General features: G+C 24.5%; 1 protein-coding gene across 2 annotated transcripts in view; it reads left to right on the top strand.

The window, feature by feature from the left end:
• The first annotated feature begins 3,339 nt into the window (after positions 1-3,339).
• The window catches only part of LOC107448206 (FMRFamide receptor), a 98,248-nt gene continuing 94,937 nt past the window's right edge, over positions 3,340-6,650 (top strand). The window contains exon 1 of one of the 2 annotated variants that reach the window (XM_016063322.4): positions 3,340-3,522. The gene's annotated coding sequence lies outside the window, so the exon portion shown is untranslated. The remainder of the gene's footprint in view (positions 3,523-6,650) is intronic. The other variant, XM_016063323.4, reaches the window with a different exon arrangement.

The raw sequence follows: 6,650 nt of genomic DNA, 5'->3' as shown, positions 1-6,650 counted from the left end.
AATCCTAGGCAAAAAAATAATCCGTTCTAAAACTGTGAAATTTATTGGCTATCTAAAAATTAATTGGAAAGTTTTTGATTAAAATACTGTTAGGGATTACCATGCGAGTGATAAAATACCTAAAAGAAACACGAAATATTGAAAGCATTCTTCTCATTTTTAAGTGATGAGAAATATTCAATGTATAAATATAAAATTTTTTACTAACGGATGAACTTATACTGTTGTATGATTATTTGTTCATAAAACGCAATAATAGCTGTTTCTAAACTTTACATAGCGGGTAAATGGTGTTCTTAATTGAAAATGCAAATATAAATTAATGAAATTAAAAAAAAACACACTCGAAAAAAGTATGGTCATAATTACCAGAATGTTTAAAGATTTACCGTGTTTCTGGTTTTAAGAGAGCGCCATAAAGCACTGTAACTTTTACCTAAGTCATTTTGTAATGACTTTTTGTAAAATTAACAGTAAAATTATTATCTTGGTTTTTGGTAATTAATGTAACAAGGCTTTGAATTTTTCGATACCTTAGTGCAGTGTTTCCCAAAGTGTAGTACGCGTACCCCCAGGGGTACGGGAACTGTTTAGCAAGGATACGCGTTCTTATGTGAAATATTTTGCAACAAACGAAAATTTCAAAAAATTTTGTTTAAAAACAAAATTTAAGAAAATTTATGAAAATTTATCATGAAAATTTACGATTACGTATTTTTCTATTGGCCACTTTTTTCAGAGTTAACATTTAATAATTAGTGGTGTCAACAGCCAGTTGTGATTTTTAACTTTTGTGCAATTTTTTATAGTAAAAAATACATTCATTTTTTTAAGTGGTACTCAGCGTTTCAAAAAATTTAGAAAGGGTATACACAAAAGTCATAAGTTTGGGAAGCGCTGCCTTAGTGCATGGCATGAATAACCTTTATTCTGTTAAATTTACTTTCCAGTTTTGTATTTGTTACTAAATGTGTGATAATAAGAAATATAGTTTTAAAAAAACAGAATTTCTGGTAAACAGTTGAGATATGGACGTAAAATTTACCAAATGGGTGGTTTAAATACTGCATATTTTTGTTTTATTACTGAAATTATGCTTGGTTTTTGTAGTAGAAATCTCATTACTATACATGGACTGTAATTTTACCTGTATTTTTCTCTGCGTGCATGATACGTTTTTAACTTATTTAATATATAATTGCTATTATCTTACAAAATTTTATTTTAAAAACAATCAGAAAAAACATGAACCAATTAAAGAAAATCTAATACATTATATTAAACATATTGAACTGAATTTATTTAGTTTTCATAATTCAGTTTTTCTTTTATTTTTTTATTTTGTATTATTTTTTATTTTGATTTTTAAAGAATACGTGCTTTTCCTCTGTGTTTTTAGGAATAGTTTCAGAAAAAACAGCACTACTTTCTCTCGTTAAATTTGAAATTGTAAATATTTTTGTAAATTGAAATATTTCTACGATTGTCTAAAAAGGGATAAAAATAATTTTACATGGAAATTTAAGCATGGAATTCAAAATAACAATAATATTACGATGAAGAAAGTGCTGATGTATTTTCGTTGTTTTGCTCCAATCCAAATAAGATGTTCTGTTAAAACCACCTTTAACATGTATTTTTAGAATCTGTATGTATATAAAAAACCAAAGTGTATAAGCACTAGGAATTGAAAACTAATCTTTTATGAGGATAAAACAAAACCGCTTTCAAAATATGACTAGTTGCAATAGAGGTCAGCTGTTTAATTAAGCATCAAAATAGGTTTAATTGGAGGTTGAAGCTAGGAAGTGTTTTTAATAACCTCCTTTTAGCTTTGGACTGTTTCCCACAGTTAAACCTTTTCAGTTGTTTATTACACTCGCATTCCTGTATCGTGATTTGTCAGATCTTAAAAGTGTTAAGTTTTTCATCTGCGAAATGTATTTTCTTAAGAAATTCTAAATCACTAATTTCAAAACTTGCTTTCTTATATATAAGTAGCAGATGAACCCACTATTTAAAACTAATTCATACCTAAATATTTTTTTCAATTATTTCACAAATAACAATTAAATTAAATACAATGAAATTACTGGTAAATAAGCTAACCCTTTATCGTTGATAGGACAACCAGTGTCCCATTTAAATATATTTTTTCTTGAAGCTCTACTTATGAATAAGCATATATTTTGGTATTTCTTAATTATAAAAAACTGTCTAATAGTTTCCAAAAAAATTTGTTAAGTAATTGGAATATATTTCTACTAAAATATAAAATCTAGAAAAAGCAATTTGCAAAAAGTGGTTCAGTCATATTTCAAAATGTATCAATAATTGATTGTATAAATTAAATAAATTTTAATGATGAATAATTGTTTCTCTTAGATTTAAATACTCTCTCTTAGATTAAAAAAACAGTAAATTTAAAAAATTAGTGTTTGGAAGGGACCCCTGCTTGAAAGATTTTATCTTTAATTAATAAAAAAAAATGACCTCAGTGTTTTATGCTGTATATCTTAATCATACGTTTTTAAAATTTACACTTATTTTTCACTTGTTTTGTCTTAAATTGATATGTTTAATAAAAATTCTGCACCAAAAGATAAACTACGCAAAAGAAATAACACAGTAACAAGTTGAACAAATTTTCTTTCATATCTTAATTTTAAAAATCACTGTTAATTTAGAATTAAAAAATAATCAAATAACTTAAAATATTGAATAACCGTCTTCACTATCAAAATCTTATTTATTGTTCCTTGCACCATTTCTTATTCTTACATTAATTGAAATTATTAACTACTTTTACATACTGCTCTACATTTTTAAATAGCGCAGCGTAGATTTAATATCATTAACAGAATAGGCATTATTTTGTTTGACAACGTAACTAAAAAAGCGTTTTTAAAGCTATTTAATTTCATAATTCTATTATACATTTAATACATTGTTATGCAGAGAGACGCAGATTTATATAAAAGAAAAATTCTTAAGCTCTTCATAACACAAATGCTGGAGCGCGCTTTCATCTATTGTTCTTCTTATTTGTGAGTGTCACTAAAAGTTTTGCAGAGCATACCTTTAATAATCTAAGCCGAGCAATTAAGGAAAGTAATTAAAACATTTAACATGCTGACACACGAGGGAGCGTCTTTATTTCACTATTTCACTTCTCTTTTCCTATTGTAGCAGAAAAATCGTTTTGAGTTTATTTCCGCATCTATTCCTGATTACGCAACAGTTTTATTAAACTACAGGAACGTTTTCACTCACACAAATACTACCTGTTATCCACCAGGAGGCGCTGCCAACGTAACTACAAAATACGCGCTTAGTTCTGAACTTGGCCCAGTGAGAGAACGACAACCGTTTACAGTTTTCGTCCTGTTTCGAAATTCGGTGACCCCCCTCAACTAAGAATGATCCAAGGTTCTTTAAATAAACTTTTTACCACTTCATCTTTTTATAGAAACTTTAATTTTTTTGAATCAACATCACTTAAAGAAAGTGTTTTCAAAGCAGGTGAGTGTTATTATTTTTTTTTATTGTTCAACTATTTCTCGAATTTTTAACCACAATTGTTTTGGAACTAAACCAAGACAAGTCTCCCTTAAAGAAACATATATTGAAATAATTTTATATTTTTCTCCGTATGCATAAATATAAAAAAGTAACCTTCAAAATTAAATAATATTGTAAATGTATACACAATCTAAATAATATTTATGCAAATTAAAAAGGATATACTTACAAATTAAAAATAATATGGCCTTGCAATGTGCATAAAAATGTTTACAGAATTACATAAAAATACTTTGTAAAAGAAAAACTCACTAGTAGAGACTAGATTACTAAGTACTAAAGATATATAATTTTTTAAATTATTTATATTTTATTAACTTTTTTTACCTGTCGTAAAATTTTTATTTATTGAAATTAAGAATTATTTTTTACTTTTAATTAATACATGCATTTTTTAATAATCCCTCTATATATACACAAGAAACAACATAGATAATATACACAATATAAATAGTGTGTATAATATCTATCTACATTATAAATAATATTTATAATATCTAAAAAAAGATATATTTACTAGTAATAATATAGTAATAATAATATAGCGCTTAAAATATAAAATGCACATAAAAAATTACGAAACATAGTATTTTTTTAATTTGTAAAAACATTGTATTTTGCATTTCAATTTGTCCACAAAACATTGTATTTTACATTTTAATTTGTCCGCAAAACATTGTATTTTGCATTTTAATTTGTCCACAAAACATTGTATTTTGCATTTTAATCTGTCCACAAAACATTTTATTTTTAATTTGTAAAAAAAAAAAACTCATTTTGTAAATATGATTAGTAGAGAGTGGATTACTAAATATTAAAGTTATATAAGTTCTTTAAGTATTTATATTTTATTAGCTTTTTTTATTTTTTGTGAAGTTTTTTTAAATTTTTATTTCATTTATACGTAATCTTTTTATAAAAATAAAAAACTATTTTTTACTTTTAATTAATGCATGCATTTTTAAAATCCTTATATATACACAAGAAACAGTATAAATAATATCCACAATATAAATAAATTGTATACTATCTATATACATTGAAAATAATATTTATAAAAACTAAAAGGGACATATTTACAAATAAAAAATAATATGACATGTAAAATATGAAAAGCACATAAAGTAATTACAAAACATAGTATTTTTTAATTTATATAAAAAAAAAGTTCTGTAAATATAATTTTTAGAGACTGGATTATTAAGCATTAAAGTTGTATAAATTTTTATTAGAGTAGTTATATTTTATTAAGTTTTTTTACCTATTGTAAAGTTTCTTTACTTTTTATTACATTTGTATGAAATCTTGTTCAGAAATAATTTTTTTTCACTTTTAACTAATGCATGCATTCTTTTATAATACGCAATTATTATATTTTAGTAATTATTAAATTAATAAATACTGGTTTTGTAAATTATTTTGTACAACAAAACTTATGAGCAGGAATAAATGCGTATTTTTGATTTTTAACCATCTCTAAATTCAAGTAAGAAACACAAACTAGAAAAATTGTTAATTTTTGTTGCTGAAATCATTTTGTAGTTTACATATAAAAAAAACTCCCTAAAATGTCTGTTTTAAACGAAATTTTTAAAATCTTGCTAATTTTTTTATTAAAAAATCATTACTTTTTACGCTACTTTTACGCCCAAAATACGTGATTTAAGGAAATTATATTCAGAAACAATTCCTTGTTTAGAAAAAAAAAGTTTTGTCTCTCAACTATTAGATATTATTTTTAAGAAACTCAACATCAAAGAATTGCAGAATTTTTTCTCTAAAATATAAAACAAGACTAATATATATTAGATAACAATAATCTCTAAAATGCTTATTTGTGAATGCAGTAATTGATATAATAATTTTAAAAAGAATAATTATCTTGCAAAGGAATAATTTCTTTATTACAAAGAGCAATTTTAGCATGATAATCTAGTTTTAAATTTTTTGTTAAACTTAAATTTTAATAATAATGAAAAAATATTTGCTTTAAATGTAATCTTAATTAATTCATTTATGAAGTTTAAAAGAATAATATAAATTTGTAAAAATTTAGACTAGCATTGTAATTCTCAGGAGGAGTTCTGGCAATAATTTTTATATTTTAGAAGAAAAAAGTATTCTGTATTTTAATATTTTATGTGCAAATTCAATTTGTTTTTTCTTTAAATTTAGTGAGGTATAAAATAAGAAATATTTATGTAAATGCAATTTATTTCATTTTTCAATTTTAATGATGTTAAATTTGGAATATGCAATATCATGTACGTAGGTTCTTGATAAAGATTAGTTTGTATTTAAAGTTTTTTACTATGTTCAATGTATAGAAAAAATAACGATGTTTAAAGTTTTCCAAAAATTCTCGATTAATTTCAATTCTAATTATTAGATTATGTTTTATATATGTTAAATTTTTATATTTAGTTTATGATGAAATAATACGGTTAAAAATTATAGTTCTCCTTTAGAATGTATAGATAGATAGACTTAAAGGTTGGGCAGCTCCGAGGAGTAAGACACATCGACCAGAGGTCTATTTTTAATACATGCTCGCACTTGCACTACTCGTTTTTAATACGTAATTTTTAATACGTTATGCAGAGTTCAAATCCTGGTCATGCTGTTTGTTGAATCATCTACCTGTCAGAAAGTCCGGCTCAAATTACGCTATAAAATATCAGATTTTCGTGTGCATTGTCCATACAATCCATTTTACCTAAAAAATCCTTTTTACCGTAAAATATTATACCATAAATTTTACAATAATATTTATTCAATTAGAGAGATTTAGTGATTTTGTGGTAATAATTACTGTAAAAATTATGGCATATTATATTTTTTGTTTGTAACATGTTCCGGTAAAATTGGATTTTACAGTAAAAAGTACTGGCACTGAGAGTGCCAGGACTTTTAACTGTAAAATCCAATTATTACAATGTACTATTTATTACAATGTACCGGTATAGATACCCCAAGTGTTAAATTATTCTTAAGTTGTAGCATTCTTAAGTCTAGTTGATGTTGGGCTCCCAATGAAAGTTTTTTTAGTGTTTATAAATATTACTGTA

Source organism: Parasteatoda tepidariorum, chromosome 4, assembly GCF_982258835.1.
Source record: "Parasteatoda tepidariorum strain Cologne lab strain chromosome 4, Ptep-v5.0, whole genome shotgun sequence".
Taxonomy (NCBI): Eukaryota; Metazoa; Arthropoda; class Arachnida; order Araneae; family Theridiidae; genus Parasteatoda; species Parasteatoda tepidariorum.
This window is presented reverse-complemented; position numbering and strand designations above follow the sequence as displayed.